Source organism: Poecilia reticulata, linkage group LG12 (assembly GCF_000633615.1).
Source record: "Poecilia reticulata strain Guanapo linkage group LG12, Guppy_female_1.0+MT, whole genome shotgun sequence".
NCBI lineage: Eukaryota > Metazoa > Chordata > Actinopteri > Cyprinodontiformes > Poeciliidae > Poecilia > Poecilia reticulata.
This window is the reverse complement of record NC_024342.1, coordinates 4,735,077-4,755,934: the sequence shown is the minus strand read 5'-3', so window position 1 is coordinate 4,755,934 and position 20,858 is coordinate 4,735,077. Positions and strand designations below refer to the sequence as shown.

General features: G+C 41.1%; 1 protein-coding gene across 2 annotated transcripts in view; it reads left to right on the top strand.

Moving 5' to 3' along the window:
- The window catches only part of lhfpl2a (LHFPL tetraspan subfamily member 2a), a 49,635-nt gene that overhangs the window by 16,155 nt on the left and 12,622 nt on the right, over positions 1 to 20,858 (top strand). The window contains exon 2 of one of the 2 annotated variants that reach the window (XM_008423419.2): positions 4,419 to 4,506. The gene's annotated coding sequence lies outside the window, so the exon portion shown is untranslated. Of the gene's footprint in view, positions 1 to 4,418; positions 4,507 to 17,755; positions 17,845 to 20,858 lie in introns of those variants that run through there. The other variant, XM_008423420.2, reaches the window with a different exon arrangement.

Sequence of the window (20,858 nt, the reverse complement as noted above, 5' to 3'; positions counted from 1 at the left end):
TAAAGCAGCATATCCTCCAGCTTTTAGCATATGGCGAACCCAATGGCGATTGCTAATCTTTCAAATCGTGCAAATGGAGTAACTATGTTATTAAATGGGCTCCCTAAAACTACTTCACTGAAAGAAGGCAACCCCTTCCAGTCAATTCCCCGTTTCCCAAAGCCCTTAACCACTATAAGAAAGACCCTTTTGTGGTGAGCCTGGCTGTGGAGAACATACCTCCAGTCCCCACATAAGAGTCAATCTCCAGCTGTGGAAGCAGCTCGGCAGCTGAACTCCGCCGCCTGGTATCCAACAGCTCCTACTGAGAGGCATTGCTGGGTTTTATGCACGTTGGGGCATTTTCTGGCATCATTTGAGAGAGCAAAAATAGCAGTCGGATTGTAACACTCGGGGAGAAAATCCTCTCAGCTGTGGCAATTTGGAATATAACCAACAAAGATTTACGCGGCCGAGGTTCCCTTGAGGTCAAAAGTATGCTCACAGCACATGGCGAGAGGGAGAAAATAGTCTGCAATTATCTTATTTTTCATTCAGACTTTGCAGCGGTGTCCTTTTGTTGGATCCGATCGGTACAACGTGCTTTTCTTTCTGCCTGCTTTCTTAATTACAGAAAATGGCCAACTAATGAACCAAATCACAGCCAGCGTGCTATCAGTGTTGGTTTTATGGTTGCGTGACTGGCGATTAAGAGCCCCTGCTGCCATCGGTTTATTGGCCTAATTAATGTCGCAGTTCTCTGACGGAAGCTGTTGTGCAAATAATGTATTATTCAAGGTTTTTGTGGTGAAATGGTGTTTATTTTTCCACTGTTTGAGCCTTTTTTCGTATTGCTGGTTGGATAGATTTTGGTTGTATTACGTTTGTTAATCTCAGCGACAGGCTCGATTAAAAACAAGGCACGCAGTTGGTGGCTGGAAAAATATCCTTTTCTTATTATTTCTTCTGTTTAAAAACATTTGACTAAGACTTAAGGGATATACTTTATAATTCAACACATATCTAAACACACAGTGCAGATATGCCATGCCTGTGGATTAATAATACTAAAAACAAACAAGGCAGTGAATGGCATGGATCAGGTAAAAGTGTCTTTATTTCCATTATTGGACTTTAAACTAGATTTGGAACAAATGACATGAGGCTTGAACTGGATAAAAAAATATTGTTTTTACTTATTAATATCACCTCTGCTATGACATCACAAATAAATTACTTGTTAATGGACTTGTAGTTAGACATTTTTCCAGTTTTCTCCAATCTGTTAAACTTAAAATTGGTTGTTTTGTGACATTTGTACAATATATAGTAAATGTGTGAGTGGATGTAATATTCGGTCCAAATTTCAGAAAGAAATTAAGCTACGTTTTTGAGTTAGCTAAGTTATTAAGTTATTAGGCACCACTTTTCTTGTGTATATCCAGTTGAAAATATTTAGATTTACATAGTAGCAGTCAAAGTCTCTTCTTTAACCTCTTCAGCGTGTTAGCGGGTTTGTGAAAAATTGAAAAAGAAAAAAACACTTCCTCTCCGCCGTGTTGTCCTGACCATTTAGCAGCTGTTGCTTTTGCTCTGCTGAAATGTGTGCATGCCTCTTGGGACTAAGTTGTTTCCCCGTGTGTCGCTGCAGCTGAGTTATGGTGCGTTCGCATGCATAGCTTTTTGCAGATGATGTAAGCAGAAGCCAAGGAGAGATTAATGAGATATCCTAAATGGCTGGGTAGACGAATACATTTCACACTGTTGAGCTTAAACAATGTAGTTGTGTTTTTTGGGGGGTTTTTGCTGTAGGAATCAATGACTGAACTTTTTTTTTCAACCAAGTGTTGATACTGAGATATTACCCTTGACACGTTCTTCAGCAAACCGACCTCTTTCACCTGAGTGTTAACTAGGCTAAGTGCTTATTCTTGATGGACAATATGCTTCAGAAGACTTCAGAAAGTCTTGCAGAACTGGAGGAAAGCAATCAGCCATTAGTTAATTAACTGCAGCTTGACATTTGTGTGCCATTTGTGTGCAGCAGGGAGAGGAACTGGAATCTTCTGGTGACAACAGAAACATGTTTGTGGCTTTTTGTAAACCCCAAACTTCTGATCCACTTTTGTTTTTTGTAACGTTCACTGGCTGTCAGGACGATTAAGACATACACTTTGTTACTACTTGGTGCTCTTTGGGTTCCTTGAACTTTGTTTGCCTTTTTTAAAATCTTAGAAATTATATTTCGTTTGGCAATACTATGATAAGCTATAAACATCCAGCTGACACACAATAGGCTTACCATTTATGAGAATCCTAATGCCCTAATGCTTGCTCTTGGTTTTGGTTTAGTTTATATGTCAGTTCATGCCTAAGGCTGCTAAATCTTCCACAACAAGCTGCTAACTTGGCATCCAACATGTTGCAGAACAATGGATATGTTACAGTGGATTTGTAAGCTGTACTGATTTTTCATAAATTTCACTTGTTTCAAAGTCACGATAACACAAATAGCATTCCTTTCTGCAGAACGTGTGTAAAAATACACTGTATATTTAAGCTAACACAAACCAATTTCCCTCCATCCAACATGCACCGTTTTGTGATGATAATCTGACTTTTGCTCCAATTTTCCAACTTTTACATCTTTTTGAATATTCCAGTCAAACAAAATTCTTTATAGCAAAACATAAAAAATAAAAAGCACATTTCAATTAGCTAGCTTAAAGTATGGTGATACAATACAAAGATGTTAGCCTAGTTAATATTTACTGGCAGTGTAACAGATAAGTTTCTAAACACATGAAGAAACTGCAATATGCCGTTTACTTTTGTTTGCTTTTGTTACCCAGCTTATAGTTTTAAGCTGTCGAATTTTCCACAACAGTTTGCTAGCCTAGACTTTTGTGTGAGAGGCTAACACAACTTTCAGAATTTTGCTTTATTTTCTTTTTTCAACTATTAGAATCTGCTTCGACATATCCCATCCATCCATCCATTTTCCTAACACCCTTGTCCCTCAGTGGGGTCGGGAGGGTTGCTGGTGCCTATGTCCAGCTATCGTTTCGGGCGAGAGGCGGGGTCACCCTGGACAGGTCGCCAGTCTGTTGCAGGGCAACACAGAGACACACAGGACACACAACCATGCACACACACACACTAACACCTAGGGGCAATTTGGAGAGGCCAATTAACCTGACAGTCATGTTTTTGGACTGTGGGAGGAAACCGGAGTACCCGGAGAAAACCCACGCATGCACAGGGAGAACATGCAAACTCCATGCAGAAAGACCCCAGGCTGGGAATCGAACCCAGAACCTTCTTGCTGCAAGGCAACAGCTCTACCAACTGCGCCACTGTGCAGCCCGCTTCAACATATCGATAGAATGAAAAGTATTCAGAAAAGAAAAAAACTCAAATTCACAGCGCTGACTTAAAGCATGGTGAGCTAATATTAAGATGCTAGGCTAACTGGGTCAGAGCAGCACTGCTGGCTCCTCGGGATCAATTTGGTAAAATGCCTTTGATTCACTGCAGCTTTAGATTTATCTGGAATTATGTTTTTGGACACCAAATCCATATAACTTCAACATCATGTTTTATTCTGGCCTCATCCAGCTCACGTCGTAAGCTGCTGAATGATCAATAACCTGCTAACTTTTGATATCACATGTGTTGCAAAGTAGTACCGACTGTTTCTTTAAAAACGGATCCCTGCTGCGGCTGGAAACGATATAACCGGCGATAACTGAATCCAAACAGCAATTTTGTGAAGCAGAAAGCTGAAACTTACTCATAAGGGAAAGACAAAATCAAGCTACAAGCTTCTATTGGTTCATTATCCCCGGAGGGCAGACCTTTCAAACTACATTCAATCACCTTCTTTTATTGGTTTAACGATATTGATGGAAACTGATTTAAACTGTTCCGAAGGGGCCGTCTCCACATTTTCTAAATTAAATGTGCCCACAAGCCTACTTCTGTTGGACGTCGTCCATAGTCTCAGTACAGTTTCAACTAGTCTGGTTTTAGGACAAAAACAATACAAGCGTTCACAATCAAGCTAAAACTACATGAGTTAATCTAGTAGATTCAACGTTTTTGCTCCATGGATGTAAAGTTGGCCATCAGCCAGCGACTTCACACCTCGCTTCCTCGTAGATCCACCGCAAACTTTTATGTCGCGCTCTACATTATGCAACTTTGCCCTAACGAGCGTCGCAGACGTCAGCGTCTGCTCGTGTTTTTATGGACATGTGAAACAGTTTAAGTTTCTCCAGGTGCAGCTTCTTCCATGTGACATGTTTAGATGGAAAATACCAATGAGCAATGAGAAAAGGATGCTTGTTACTGCTGGAGAGCCAGCGATGACTAAACTCTTGGCCTCTGGAGATGGTATGGTTTGGTCGTTTGGACTCAGAGCTCTTTTCTCTCTTCAGGTTGTGCAGCATCAAGAGACGAGACTTACATCATCTGGCTTTAACCGAAGAGGCTTGTCTGCTTTCACTATCAGATTCCACACAAGAGGTTGGTGTTTCGCCCTCTAATGTCATTTTGCACTGCGTATGTCTCTGGTAAGAATTTGTAAAAATCTGAAAAAAAAAAAATCATCTTTTGTTGCCAAAGCACAATTTCAGACTGAAGGTTTTAGAAACCTTAAGTTTTAGGGAATGAGTCAACTTTTGGTAAAACTCACAAGATGCGTTTCCACTGACCGCATAGTTGCGCAAATTGGAATTATGAAAATTAAATTTGCTTAATAGAAATACGGCAATTTTGAAAAAAAAAATTATTTTTTTTTTTCAATGAAAAGTTTTTGAAAAACTGCAACGGAGACACTTTTCTTCACATCATCAACCGGATGTTGCTACTGCTGGAAGAGATGAAGAAGACAACAGGAAGTGGTAGGATGATGATATCGTGGCATGTTTTTTAATGACTTGTCACGTGAACAAACTTATTCACATTGTAATGCTTTTATTGCATTTCTCATTTAATGGAAACATCACAACTGTGAAATTGTGTTCAACATTGGCGGAATATCGACAAAGTTTTGTGCACAGTAGTAGTGGAAACATAGCTAAGGTTTTACTTCTGTTGGAAATGTCTTTGTATTTTGTAGTTCATGATGGTCTCTTAGAAGAGAAACAGGCCCGCAGCATCACAGATCATCCACCATAGTTGACAGTGGGCATAAATGTCCTTTGTTCCAGTTAAAGTTGCACCTGAGACTTGAATGACTTTACTCAAATTAAAGTACATTTTCTCTAAACCATTCAATGTAAGATTATACTAGTGCAAGAAAGAGAAACGTTTACGGTGTACATATTTCTGCTGGTAAGTGGGTTTCCGACTGGCCTGTGAGTCCAGAGTAAAGCTTTTCCTTTGGAGAAAGACGATACAAAGGCAAACACAGCTTCCTGCTATTCTTGTGATGATAATATTGGGGTTCCTGACACTTTTTCCAAGTGGAAATGCCATCTGTTCCCGTGGCCTCAATGGTTCTAGCACATGTTTGCCAACATCCGTCTGCCTACAAAGTCTGTCACTTACAGTCAGTCCAAGGTCAGACTGACAGCGAAGACATTATCATTGTATGATATTTTATCGTAGCGTCTTAGCATGTGGCCTTGCACCTAGCCATTTCCATTTCCAAAGGTGTATTTTCAGTGGAATACTTTCAATATGCTCTGTGAAAAGGTTTGCGAATGACCAGAGTTTGTGTTCCACAGCAAAATCTGCAAATACTGAACCAGGAACAGGCTGGAGAGCCGCTGCATTTGGTCACAGTGGCAAGAATTATGATAAGAAAAGTAACGCATTAGCTTAGAAAATCAACAACACCCTACTATTGCTGAGCATGGTGATGGCAGCATCATGCTGGGGGTGTTTTATTTAGCTGATTCTAATGCTCTGCAAAAGGGAGGAAAATTATTCTTCAAATCCTAACATCAAAACTCTGACTTTGGGTATTTGTCCTCTGAAGTTTGTTTTCAGATAGTCAGATTTTTGTTTATTCCTCGTCTCCCATAAAACTTAATATTTTACACCACCTTGCAAAGCTATTCTAATGACCCATATAACGTGACTCAACTGGGGCCCCTGCACTCCTCACTAAGGCTTCAAATCAATCATGTGTATTTATCTATCTGGCGAATAAAGAAGTAGTGGGGAGTGTTTTTGACATATAGAGTGAAAACAATGGAGCTGGAAATAATGAGCAGGGCCACCTGTGAAGGCCATTGAATTGGAAAACCCCCGGCTAACATAAACAAACTACTAGTTTGTAGGGAAACGTTGTGTCAGCAGCTCCCTTCCTGTTATCTCGTCCTTGCTGCAATGTTCTGGTTTCCATCTTCATCTTATTTCTGTCACTGTCATCCAGGTGATATCTTGGTTCATTTATCCATCAAACATAACCCCCCTCACCTCACCTTCCGATATTATCGGCTCTTTTTGGACTCATTTTGTGGCTGTGGGAAACCGCCGTGGTATAATCTGGCACGGACAAGTTTCTGTCAGGTTTTCGTATAAAGGAGCTTGACCGATTCGACACTTCAACACTCGCGTCTTTGTCGGCAAGCCATTGTGCCTCCACGTCTCACTTTACTCCCCCGAAACCAGCCTAACAATAGCAACACACTTCTCCTTTGCTCACATCCCCATCCCATCTCCTTATTTGTCCTCATACCTCGTCTCCCAACGTCTTCTTACTCTAGAGTTTCTTTGCTGAGAGCAGGGATAACATCAGAAAGAGAGAGAGAGAGAGGGTGTTGTCAATGCTTTTCAGCAGTGCTTACTTTGTGATTTGAAGCAGAGGACCAGGTTGAGTCCAGAGTGACCCCCTCTCACTCCCCGGGAGCGTTCGGATGAAGCAGGCTCAGAGAGCTGCATTTGCGGGGGGGAGTTTAGCTTATTTTGTGCTATTGTGGGAAACTCCGCTGGGAGCAGGAAGGTCAGAACTACGGGGAAGTTAGGATTAAACTTTGCTCTCCCCCGAGCAGAAAACAAAGGGAAAACAACACACATAGGGCTGAGTCCGTCCAGCTTAGTAGAGTGACTTTTTTTTTTCCCTTCAGATTTGGCCCAGAAAAATAGTATTTAAAGTAGAAGGACTCTTTTTTGTTGTTTGTGGCCCCCTGAGGGCAGTAAGCAAGGCACAGGCGGGGCTGGTCATAGCTAAGCATAATGGAAGCCCTCAGTGTTAGACCTGAGGGCCTCGAATACTTTGACTCCTTGACATAAGGGAGTGTTTGGGGTCCTCAGGGCTCTTCAGTTAATCAGCTGTCAGAGCAAAGATGTGTCAAGAATTTCTTAAAGGGGCAGTATTATGTGTTTTCCAGACACATAGTGCCATTTTATAGCACAATTAAGTAACTATGTTAACTTCAGTTGTTATTAAAATGCTGTGCATATAAAATGTGACTTAAAAGAAATTAGACTTCCTAATTTAGCACGTTGAAATTGGGCCTCTGTCTCTTTAAGAAACTTCTGCTCTTTCTGAAACTCCGCCTTCAGGAAGTTATTAAAACATAGCTCCTCTATTTACCCTTCAACATTTCTACCAGCGTTGCTCTGTGCAGTAGTTTGCATACTTAGCTCAGCAGAGGTTCAGTTCCACCAGGTTTTTGCTAATTGCTGCTGGCTAGTCTGAAGGAGCTGAGTGTTGGAGTCGTGACGGAGGGCTGCTCTGTGAGGCGGAAGCTGCAGGTTCCATAAGGAGCTGCGTCTCAAAGGCAGAGCTAGGTCCACCCAGGGTTTTCGCATAGCTGAACAGTTATGCGAAAACATGTATGAGAAACTCATACATGTTTGAGTTTCTCAAACATGTATGAAAGAACACATGCAAGAGGCAATAATATTATTACCTTTTGCATATATTATTAATATTATAAAGCTCAAAAAAGTCAATTTGACACAATAGATCCCCTTTAAAGGGTCTTTTCACATAGTAACATATTATCAGTTTAACACAATGTACAGTCAAGCTGTCAATAACCTCAATATCTTTGTTTGCAAGTTATTTGATCTTCTGCCAAAACTGAAATACACCATCCATGTTGCATCCATTTCAAAGATACTTTGAAATACTCGTACTGGTAGCATGTACATTTACTATGATGGTACACAATGCTAATTTTATAGCATAGATGGGCTCTAAGAAAGTGAACCTTAAAAAAAAAAAAAGAATTTGTGTTGTGGACTATTAGGAAAAGGTGCAATGCGCGATTATATTAGTGGATTTTGCCACAGTGAGATGATTTGCAAGAAACAGTGCTAACGTCTTCCCAGCTAACGAGGAAATTAAATTAAAATGTAACGCTTTTGTTTCAACCACACAGCCTTATTTAAAAAAGTATAATAAAGTGACTGTCGTCTGATGTTTTGTAGCTTAATGACTTTACCACCTCACCACCAATTTAACATCTAAAGCATTTATGCTGCATTAAATAACAAATGTGGCAAAATATATTACAGGCAAAAAGATCCTCAATGCATCATCCTTACACGAACTAACACTTATTGCAGTCCAGACAGTTCTTCATATCATGCACATTGCATAGAGTAATATTCCCATGGTGATGAATTTGCAAAAGACTGTTGAGTGTCAGCTCACCTGCATCGTCATATATTTTGTACGCCTCTTTATTTGAGGGTAAAATAAAATGTGAATTGTTCAGCAGCAAACATGTAGCTTCCCCTCCTGACTGTAAAATGTTGATCAATCATTTTCCTATGTGGTTATTTTTATTAAAATAAATTACATCAGGTGAAAAACTAGTAAATGACAAGAGCCATAATAAACTGACACCCTTCAAGCGAGTTCTGACATTCTGCAACAATGAAACGGGCAAATAAAACCCCGTTTTCCCGCCTTTTTGTGGCTACCATTTTGAAATGCCAGCTACATTCTTTTGATTTTTGCTCCATGTTTTCAATGTTTAACATCTGGTTTACAATTATTCAGCAGCAAAAGTTGATCCGCGAGCGGAAAATATCACGGCGTTAGCATGAAGTATGCTGACACAGCGTAAAATGTTAGCCTGCAATGTTAACCTGTTGTTGATAGCCCAGCCGGGTTTTCAGTTGCCTAGCAAGACTTGTGTGAACATCTCCTGTGGTTCATCACCACAGTCAAGCAAGCTAGATGCTAACATAAACACGCTCACAGGTTTAATACACTGGATCCTTGCTTGAGAAGGTGAAATGCCAAGTTGCGATGCTACTTGACATGCTATCCCTTAACAAGTGCTAACCAGCCAATCCAGGAGCGCAATTTGTTTCCTTTGGCGCCGATTGGCTGTTATCCCAAGAGCGGAGTCAAGAAAGGCTGTAGATGTTAGCTTCTGTGGTAATGCTAAGACAGTTTTCACTGCATCAATGTATAACCTATGAAGGTATTTCTGGGTTTTAAGCTACTAAAGTGTGTGTATTTTGGTCCCAACCCCCTATGTATAGCTTGGGTCTATGGGTAGATGTGTTTTGCTGATGAGGTGTTACCTAAAGTATTGTTTTAACCTAATTAAGACAGCATCAAGTTGTGTTGGTAGGTATTTTAAGGAGTTATGTTTTGCTTTCTTGCCATCTTGCTCCGTCTCCCATCGTTATCTCCCTCTCTCTCCTTCCATCTCTGTGATGGATGTCTGTGTTGTTGCTGCTGTTGCTGCTGCTGCTGTGGCTCCACCTCCTTAACCCTCAGCTCAGACATCACAAGTTGATATGTAGCTGCTCACTGATGCCGTACAGATGGTGTCAGAGTGGGGAGAGGCAAACAGCAAAATGATCTCTGGGCAAGAAGTCGCCGGGACCTTTCTCCGTCTGTGGCGGAATTGGCTGACCACCCACTTTGTGGCCGGAGGGGAAAAAAAATATATGTCAGATGGTCTTTTGTTTTGTGCCTCCTTCCTGCGCGGCTCATTGGACTGCGGGTGTTTTTGGTCAGTGTGAGGAGATGAGGCATTGTTGACCTTCCTCCCTCAGAGGCTTATTTGAAGGTTTCACCCTCCTCTTCCTCCTCCTCCGCATCCCTGAGGAGAACGGCTCCTGCTCCCTGTCAGCTCTCAACCGCTCTGACATACAGTCGGTCAGACTGCATAAACAGATGTTTTCAGGGTAACAATAACCCAGTAACCATATACTAAACCATATACTAAAAGATAAAAGAGAAATATTCATGTTCCCCCCCCCCACTAAGATTCATGTGTGCAGTTTTTATTATGTACCGTGTAACTATGTACTGTAAAACAAGACTTGTGGGATACGTGAGATTGTTTTCTCTACAAGTCCTCCAACTATTCCTCAGTCGGAGGTGTTTTTCCTTACTTGCTCCTCCGTGTTGGACGGGTACGCCCCACCCCTCTGGCAGGTGTACTCCCTAAAGGCCCGAAAAGCTACACCGTGGCTCTGTCCAACACTCGTGTGCTCTGTTTCTTTCTCACGCTCCTGTCCTGCAGGGATTTTCTCACCTTGGACACATCTGCACCTTTATGATCCAGCCGCGCTCCCTTGTTGGTTCATAAATTAAACACGGCACACAGATAACACTCCTACGCTAAGATATGTCGGACTGTAATTTCTACCGGCAGGAGAGCGTAGCACAAAGGTGACGGGGTTTGAAATAAATATGCAGTAAGTGCTTTGAAAAAAAGTATTATTATTATTCTGTGTCATGCTACGTTTTTTCACATTTGCCCAGGTTGGGTTGGAGAATTTTCTGATGTAAAAAACGAAAATCGTCATTGCTTAGGTTGTCGTCATTTGATGTAAAAATTACAACAAAAACACAGCTTAGTAATGAAGTACAGATTCCCTCCTCAGAATTTCAACCAAAAAAAAAAAAAAAAAAAAAAAAACCTTTTTGATATCAAAAGCTGACAGAGGGGCAAAAAGATGCTAATGCTAGTTCTACATCGGATGTGTCCAAATTCAGAGGCACCGTTCTTGGTCAACCTCGTCGACTGCAAATACCAAAACTGAGCGGCTTGAACAAGAAACGCAACTAAAATCACGTGTGAATAAGTGTAGGGGAAGTTTGATTATGTTCAGACAGACGTTGACGGAAAACACGAGAAATACAAATTGACGTTCGAAAGGACTTATCAGTTGCCTTTTGTGATGTCGCCAGTGGCACATGGAAGCATGGTTGTGGCAGGGTAGATTTTCTTTACATAGAATAATTATAAATACATGAATAAAAAAAGTGACCTTTTTATATGGCTCTCTCGGTGGAAAACTGCACATAAAGTGAGCTTAATTGATTTGACAGAAAATCCTGGGGAGTAGCTTTAAATTTGATTTACATCTGTGAAGCTTTGCTCTGTCTGTGCGCAACCCCTAGAATAAATACAGCTTTATATTACTATAATAAAAACGTGCATTCTGAATCACTTCTTTTATTGTAACAACAATGATTAAAAGGAACATCCAGCTTGACTTGATCTGTAGGTTCGGTTAGATTTTTCTTCTTCTTCTTCTCCTGTGTGTGTATGTCAAACATCTGTCTCCACGCGGCGGCTGATGGGTTCTTGACTGGGCCAGATGTGCTGCAGCAGCTTCCCTCTGCGCGATTCAAACTCAACTCAGACCTCCACGACACCACAGACGTGTACCGCAGAGGAGCGGATTTGTCGCTGCATATCTGTTGCTGGAGGTTTTCTGAGGAAACGCCAAACGGAACTGAAAGGAGACGCAGCGAGGACATTCACTTTAAATTAAGCCCCGGCAGGATGGCAGGATGCTTTGTCTCGGGTGCTTTGCTGTTTTGGGAATTTGTAAAGCAATTGTCATTCAATTTCCCTTCTCAAAAGAAAATGGAAACTCCGTAAGCTCTTGGGGGAGTTCATGACTGAATCGAGCCATATGGTTCCATAAATCCTCCTTGCCGCTCCGTCTCTTGGTGTCCTCGGGGCGGCTGGGCCGAGGAGCGATGCAACACGGGCGGGCAGGCCGCCGCACCTCCGATTGAAAACACGTGGCGATAAAAACCTCATTGAGATATCTGAGGAATGTCCGGAAATATTGTTTCGACGCAGGCCAAAACAAAGCTTTTGGTTACGCTGGTTTCAATTTTTGCTCTTTCTAAAGTAGTTTTTCTTTCTGTCTTGAGCATAAATTTGGGATTGGGTATCTAAAAAAACCCTGAATCTACAGTAACAATAACCATAACAATAATTTTCATCATGTAAAAGTGGGAAAAGAGTGCCATTCGTTTGAATACGTTCGCTCTTGGTAAGCCTGTTGCAGTTTCTTCTAAAGACTGGAATCTCTTCCCATTCTTCTTTGCAGAATAGTTCAAACTCCATTAAAATAGTTGAAGATGTATAATAGCGGCCCAGTCTTCACTTTGACTGGGTCGCTGTGATACACAAAAATACTTTGACCTGAGGCATTGCAAAATAGCTCTGGCTGTGTGTTTAGAGTCATTGTTCTGCTGAAGGCGACCCTCGACCTCAGTTGGAAGTCTTTTGCAGACCCGGCACGAGTCAGCAGGCATTGTGTTCGAGCCCGATCCGACCCGACTAACTTTAGCTACAGGTCAAACCCCGTAGTAAAAATAATTTAATAAAAATGTGACTGATTTCATTTTTAGACCACCATTTAAGTAAGCAGCGTAACATCCCTGTTTCTAGCTTTAGCTTAGCATCTTCCAGCTCCATTTTGTTGCTTGTAGCTGCAAGGTGAGTCAGGGGTTCGGTGGAGCCTCTGCCGTGGAGGTAAAGACACACTTGTGTAAAGTTGTGATGACGCCCCGCTTTGCCATCACTTGCCGCAGAGGATCATGTTACATTGCTTAGCCAATCAGTGCTGCGGAGGAGCACTGATTGAAGGAGCTCCACTCTCAGCAGGGATTTGAACTTGTGTCTTTATTTACTTCAGCAAAGTTCACAGTTTTTACCAAATTCTATATTCTAAATCTGCTCCTTAGTTGCATCTTTTCGGGGTTGGTACTGCCTCTAATGGTGTGGGGGTGGTAACACAGCTAATATAATTACATTACTAAATCTGAATACCGCAATGTATTTTGTGTGTCGGGGGGGGGATGGAATAAGGAGGGTTCGATGAATGCGCATATGCAACTGGGGGTTTCGGTACCTCAAAAAAGGTTAAGAACTACTGATCTAGAGGTATTAAAGTTAAGAGGCCTGAATACTTATGCAACGAACACTTACCGAGTTGTATTTGTAGAAAACAATCGAAGCTATGCATGATTTATTTATATAGCACTTTTTCAGCATCAATTCAGTTCAAAGTGCTTTATTGATCCCAAAAGGAATTTTTCCTTTCACTTCACAACTATCCGCTACTTTATGCTGGTCTACCACACAAAATCCCACTGAAATACATTGACCATTGTGGTTTTCTCCGGGTACTCCGGTTTCCTCCCACAGTCCAAAAACATGACTGTTAGGGTTAATTGGCCTCTCCAAAATGTCCCTAGGTGTGAGTGTGTGTATGGTTGTGTGTCTCTGTGTTGCTCTGCGACAGACTGGCGACCTGTCCAGGGTGACCCTGCCTCTTGCCCGGAATGTTAACTGGAGATAGGCACCAGCAACCCTCCCGACCCCACTGAGGGACAAGGCTGTAAAGAAAATGAAAGGATGGATGGATGGATGGAATGTTTACAAGGCACCGGATGTAACCTTCAGACTTCTTTTAGCCAGCAGGGGGCACCTTTTTAAACTTCAGAGCTCAAAGAAACTCCAAACTTCTTGCTTATTTCACTACTTTAATATTCTAATGTCAAACAGATACGCTTTTTACTTCCTCTGCCAGTGTAAAATTCACATTTTCTCTGAATAAAACAATTCGGCATGTTTGGTCAATCAATAACTGTAACTCCTGAATTGCTGTCCCTTCCATGCCTTATTCAGAACAGAGCATTGTGTTTCACGTTATGGTCACTCAATAAATTATCTTCTCAGACGTCTTGGCTAACCTGCCGGGTTGATTTCGTAGTCTGACCTGTTACTTGTTAGCTGTTTGTTGCCCTGCTTTGCTTCACAGCCGTCGTCTTTCTTCAGATCTACTTGACTCCACTGACCGAAGTATGACGAGGGGGGGGGGATGAATGACCAGCAACATCATGGGCCACTCGGCTGACTCTGTGTGAAAGACGCGTTGGCCTGACATGTGGGTCTTTCCTCCTGTCTGATCCTCCGGTCTTTGATGTGAGAGCCCGAGCTCCCATTACCGCTGGAGGAAACTTGTCAGATCGTCTTCGCTTTCACTTCAGCTCCACAGATGTCTTCTCTCTGTGCTTTGGAAGATGATTTGTGGTCGAGTCTTGGCATGAACAGAGAGTTCAAAGCACCTAGACGGTGTAGTGGAACCGGGTCTGCTAAAAGTGAGGTTCTGGAGACGCGGAGGATATAAGCAGACTGCAGTCACGGTGGGTTTCTAAACTGAAACCACAAATGCACTAAGTCACAGAGTTTTCTGTGCATGTTGAGAAATGAAATAGGACTCTTTTTTGTTTATGGTTGTAAATGGCAAGACACTTTAGCACATGAAAACAATGAAGCCCAGCAGAAAGTGGTTATTGTATTCTACTGTTCTTTAGTCCGAAAGAAAGTTAGGAATAAGCAGATTTGGGCGATAAAACAAAAGCTTTCTTGGGCACATTTACACGTTTGGTCGACGGAAAAACTGCACCGTCCCCAGTGTGAAGAAAATATAGTTCACCACTAACTATTTGCGGATTCACTTGGTTGTGTATTTCTAACTCCAAAATTCACAGATCCGCTGATTTTTCATGGAAAATATCTAAAATATTTGAAAGAAAAAGCATCTTGAGAAACTGAAATACCTTTCCGCAACGCTACTTGATAAGCTATGGGCAATCTAGTTGCCCTTGGATTGGCAACTTTTGTTGATGCCAATCCAAGGCACCAAGTTATTGCCTGTACCCTCAAGAGTGGAGATAAGACTGTAAATGTTAGCTTCTGCCGTAGTGCTAAGACTGTCAACGCTGTTCGCATTAACGGCACATTAACGGTGCATTAACGGATATTACGACATATTTGATGTTGGGAGTATTTAAATGGACAGTTATACATCTTTTTAGAGGGTTTTTCCACCGTGGATTTAAAGTATTTGTGACGGTGGGTCCACTGTACTGCTATTCATTCTGGTGACTGTTGATGCTGAAGTTGGTATCTGATTTGAAGCTTTTGATTTGGTCCAGTAGCAGTTTCCCATATGGTTAAAGTGGCTCATGCCCCAGGATATCAACAGGCAGCACTTAAAAATTAAATGTCTAAAAGGTTTTCTATCCGTTCTGCTCGAAAACATTGCCAGTCTGTTTCCTATTGCTTACTTACAATCAATGGGAAGTGGACACCTCGCAGTGTTACACCATGGCATGCTAACAAAGCTAACGTCGATTCCAGATCTCTATTCACCAGTAATAAAAGGACTATTTCACTTATTTTTTGCAGTTTTAGGTTGCTGTAAATTATTCCACCCTGGATATCATCATTTTTCAAAGCAGTTTGGACTGTTTTGATGCTTTTTTTTGACACGAGGTTTGCAGTTGTCGTTAGCTTCAACAAAATCTGGAAGCATTAAAAGCTAGCGTATAAATAGCTTGATTATTATGCTAGTCACAATAGCCTCTTGTTTATTTTATTTGCCCGAAACAATAAATCGCTGTTTTTAGTGCGAGTGCAAGGAGCAATTGTTTATCGAGATGAAAGGAGAGGTAAATCTGCAGCGCTGGCATTGTAAACTTTGCAAAAAAACAGAAAGTTGGCCAGCAGCAACAGGATTAACTGAGTGGGCTTAGTGAACAGCCAGTGTTTTTTTTTTTTTTTGTTTGTTTTTTTTTTGGGAAACTGCACATTTGTGATATGTTAAGTCATTTTAGTTTGGCTTTTAAATGGCCCATTAACCTCTTCTCATACATCCAACATAACCACAGCATTACAATGAGGCACTAGGGTTTAATAGAAACTGCAGCAGCCTGGCTTTCTCTCAGGCTGACAGGACAGTCTTCCTTTTCAAGCTTACTGTTGTGCGTTGATCGACTTCTCGGCCTCTCTTCCTGTTCGCCTCGGCCCCCTTTTTTCCGTCTTCATATGGAACTCGTTTGTGAGTCAAACGCTGCAGAGCTGATGGCAGTGTTGGCCGAATGCACTCGCTGCTGCAGTAAGCAGTCCTGGGACACTTTTCTCCCACCAGCCGGAGAAAGGAAAAGCATTAGTCAGATATGAAGCCATCTGCTAAACCAGTCAATTAACAAATCAGGCCGTCACATGTTTACATAGGGCTGAAGGAGGAAGATGTAAGGGGATCTGTGTGTGTTGTGGTTCAGGGTTTGGTTAACAGCGACTTCAACCAGACAGGGGTTTGAGTCCCTGCAAAGTTTACAGACCGAAAGGTTTGTAAAATTGTAAAAGCAGAAAATATTTGCAATATTTTACTATCCAAGTTCAAGTAAAGTTCGTGTAAAGATAAAGAATATGTGCTTCACGCTCTGTTTTTCAAAGTGACTTGAGGCATTGTTCTCTAACAAATTTAGCTATTGTGAAAGTAGTGTGTTTTTGTTTTGCGGAAAATGGAATGGAAAAATCTTTAGTGGCACAACAGCAATAAAACCCATATAGGAAACTATGTGTAAATTCAGACCGGCTTTTGACATTTTCCTACAGTTTTTAAAAAAAATTATATTTGGTAATGCACACTAGGTCTTTGAGACCCTAATCTTTGACAACTTCTTCCTGATAGATGAAATAACTTTAAAAGGAAATCTTTCAATTTTGAGCTTAACTATATTGGTTTGAAATTTAAACTGCTGATTAATATTACAACTAATTAAGGTTTACATAGACCTTAATTAGTCCATGTAAAAAATGGACAAATTAAAAGGGCAGTGTTGTGTAAAATCGACTTTTTTGAGCTGTACATCTGGTAATAATGTTATTCCCTCATCAAAAATACACCTGGCGACTTGCCTAGATTCTTTCATGCATGTTTGAGAAATCCCTTCATCTCCATGAAAACCATTCAGCTGTGCAAAACATCTGGGTGGACCTAGCTCCGCCTTCGAGGCGCAGCTCCTTCTCAGAGCTGCAGTTTCTAATCTTCAGCGTTTCCGGCTCACAATGAAGCTCCTCCAGACTAGCCAGCAGCAATTAGCAAACACCTGATGGAACTTCACACCTGCTGAGCCCGCTATACGAGCTTCTTCTCTGTGCAACGCTGGCAAAAACATTGTTAAAGGGTTAATAGAGGAGTCATGTTGTGATGACTTCCTGAAAGCAGAGCTTCAGAAAGAGCAGCTTTAAAGAGACAGAGGCTCAATTTCAAAAGTGCTATATTATTTAATTTTGTTTAAATCATATTTGATACATGCAGCAGTAACTTGATTGTGCTATGAAATGGCACTGAGTGGAAAAGATGCTTTGTGTACAATTTATTATTATTTACTAACTATTTTAGTACCAAAAGAACAGCGTGATTTTTTTACCCACAATTTGTTGTGGGGAACTCTTAAAAAGAAAGTGTAAACTCCTTTGTCAGTGGAACTGGTGGTGAGATGTTCGCCTCGGTCGACGAGGGAGAAGGTGAGAGAAACTGAGCCTGAAAGGGAAAAGGAAAGCGAGCCCTTCTGCTGCTCCGCCGCTTTGTTTTTTTAACCCAGATTCTCTGCTGAAATATGGCCACCATGTGGACCCTCTCAAGTCGCGTAGCTCCAGCTGCGGGCTCGGCCAATCAGACGTGGCTCGGCTGTCCTGGAGGAGGGCTGTGGGGAGGGTCCCGCAGTCGGAGCGGGAGGGGACGGTTTTAAAGAGTGTGTGCAAGAGAGGAGAGTCACTGCAGAGGAGCAACATCTCATGGAGGACTGGAGGAGACCGATGGAGACAGGTCGGACTGTTTCCTGGATTTTCACTCTCGTTTTCCTGTGTTGAGTTCTTCGTTTGACTGAGACGGCTCTCCAGGTTTCTAGGAGATTTTTTGAAGCTTCTTGGCTGATGTGACATAATATAAAGTTTAAGCCTTTAATTTGAAGCGCACTGAATGTTGAGCAGATGTGCAGAGATGTTGGGGCAGACTCACTTCGTCAGGATGGAAAATCTGACCTGTGATGTCATTACTATCATCCCAGTCTGTAATTTTCCTTAAATAATATCAGGACCAAAGGCTTTTATGTGGGCCACAGTTAGACGTGACAGCTGTGTTTTCTTTGAAAGAGAACGACTTTGTCATTGTTGCTGAGTTTTGAGACTCTTTGTCGATTTTTCTTGATGAGATTTCACCAGACGTCGCTACTGCCGGCCTGATGCCCTTGGTGACCGGCAGCTGCCTGCGTTCCCCCTCAGCGGCTGCCGGGACCTCTCATTCAAACACATCCTCGCAGATTATAAACACTCCTTTTGTTTGATGTCATTGCTTTCCTTGCGTGGTACAAAGGAATCGGTGCGAAAGCAAACAAATCTAGTTATTTGTAGCGCCGCTGGATGAGTTTTAGTGGTGGACGTTTGAGCTCACCTGATGAATCGACTCCCTCTTAACTCTTGCACCAGCTCTAAACAAACACTCACCATGGTGACGCGTGACTCCAGTCCTGACAAGTCCATAGATATGCAGATTGCTTCCTGTCGTTGGTACTGTGGAAAGGCGCTTCCTGCTGTGTTGTTGCAGTGAAAAGAGAGCAACTCTGTGGGCCGTCTAAACAGGGGTTGTGCTCCTAGAGGCTTTAAATGGGTTCAGAGGGAAATGATCCAGAACCAGGAGTATCCTCTGCTTTCCCTGGTCCTGTTTGGTTGTACATATTAAGGTATAACTGGTGTTTGAACTATTAAAAGAAGCGATTATTGGCATTTCTTTGAGAGGTCTCATAACCTTTAGCTGTTCTTTGGCAGCTGTGGTTCCTAATCCATTGAATACTGTGGTCCACTGTAAATATCTTCTTAGGGAGGCCTTAAGTATCTTGCGATTTCCTCAATTTCCTTATCTTGTGTCCAATTGCTGTCAGGATAAAATAGTTTTTTCTTGATTCCTCCACTGTTGTATGTTTGAAACTTTTAGTTTGAAGTAAGAAAGGAAGTAAATCTTGGACTATCTCATTCCACCAAGAGTCAGCTAAGAGACTCATCATCCCATTGGTTGGCAACAGCTACTTATATCCTTGAAAAAAACGTTTTGAGTCATTTAATTTGAGTTCACAATAGAAAAACGTTGTTAGAGTGACAAATGGGAATTTGTGCCTAAAGACAAATGGGAATGTCTTTAGGCACAAAATCTATCAAACCAGAAAGACTGAGCTGCCTTTTAGGGCTAGAAGAGCATTTTCAATCTTTAAGTTTTAGGACACTCAGAGTTAGATTTGTATAAAAATCTGACACAGAATACTCTAGACTCATTATTGAAAACAATGTTTGTAGTTTGTGGAGAAAACTCCTACTAATGTCTCCCAAAGCTTCATTAAAGTCTTGTATTTTCATGAATTCAGTTTTATAGACAGCCTACTCTTGTGAATTGGGTGTATTAAAACGTGTCTGCTCTTTAGCTTAGTACCAAATATAGAGTTGTGAATCTTGTACCAACTTCAGCTTCATTAGTAAGATAAGACCACATTACTGTACAATGATCTTGTATGTCAGCTCTTGATTTCTTTTCTACGCTGTAGAAAATGTTACCATAATACCATTTTAAAACCAGCTAAAAGAAACTTTACTATTATTTTTGTCAGATGAAGTCAGATGAAGGGGGCAGGATATTATAAGATGTATCTTCTACCTGCTCCTTTTCGAACAGAAAATATAAAATTGCATGTCACATGGGCAAAATAATTTGTTTTACATTTTATTTCTTAAGTTTGTCTTATCCTATTTTGTTTTCTTGATCCTTTCTTGATTTTTGATCCTTGCTTTTTTACAATGAGAACGTTAGTCATATTTTGATATTGCGAGATCGTCTCGTTACATAGGAATTTGATTGTGTCATTTAGCAACTAATCAATACTTTGACTGTGTCCAGGTCAGCTAAGTAAAAATAGTGGAAATATATTTTTATTCTGAGTTTTTGTTGACATACCATAACATAATCCATAGTGAAAGTTCAGATGTCTCTGAAAGGTAAGGGAATTTTCGCAAAAGCTGCAGCGTTACATACCGTCACATTTAATGTCAGCAGGGTAAAATGTAATTAAATTCATATTCAAGCAGGCAAATTTATGACTTTATGAATATCTGAAAAATAACAGGATCTCTCACTGGTACCAATCAAATTTAAGCAAGCAAACTTTAGTTTTAAAAAAAGTGTTTTTTCACCACTGGCACCGACTGATCCACCTCATTGCACATTACTGAAACAAATGTTGACAGAAATCCACAAAAACACATTAGCATGTTTTTCTATCTGATTGGTTTGGCTTTATAATGAAAGTTGAGCTTTTTCCTTAAACTGACTCCATGCTGAGTCACAGATTGTGACTCAGTCCTTTCTGAAACATCAACTCTAAGGTCTTTGAAAACTATTGAAGCCTTTTAGTCTCCTTGACAACAATAGAAATCCATCGCTGTGAAATGTGATGGAGATTTGGTAGATCTCTACTCTATGGGAAATTAAGAGTTAAGATGACATCCTGTCTTCAATTTGTGATCTGATTATTTGATTAGTGGAGCTGGCGACAGTTCAGGGGTCTGCTGACATTAGTTCAAAGGAAAAGTGGCTAACTAAATTAAATGTTACTTTGTTAATCCCCAAATGAAATTAGCTAACATGATTACTCTCCTTTTTTTTTCATTATCAAAGTGCTTAATATCTTTACAGACTGTAAACATATGACTGTTTACAGTCGACAGACTGTAAACAGTCATATGTAGACACTAATTTTTTAATCTTCTGCCACCCTTCAACAACACTATATATATATA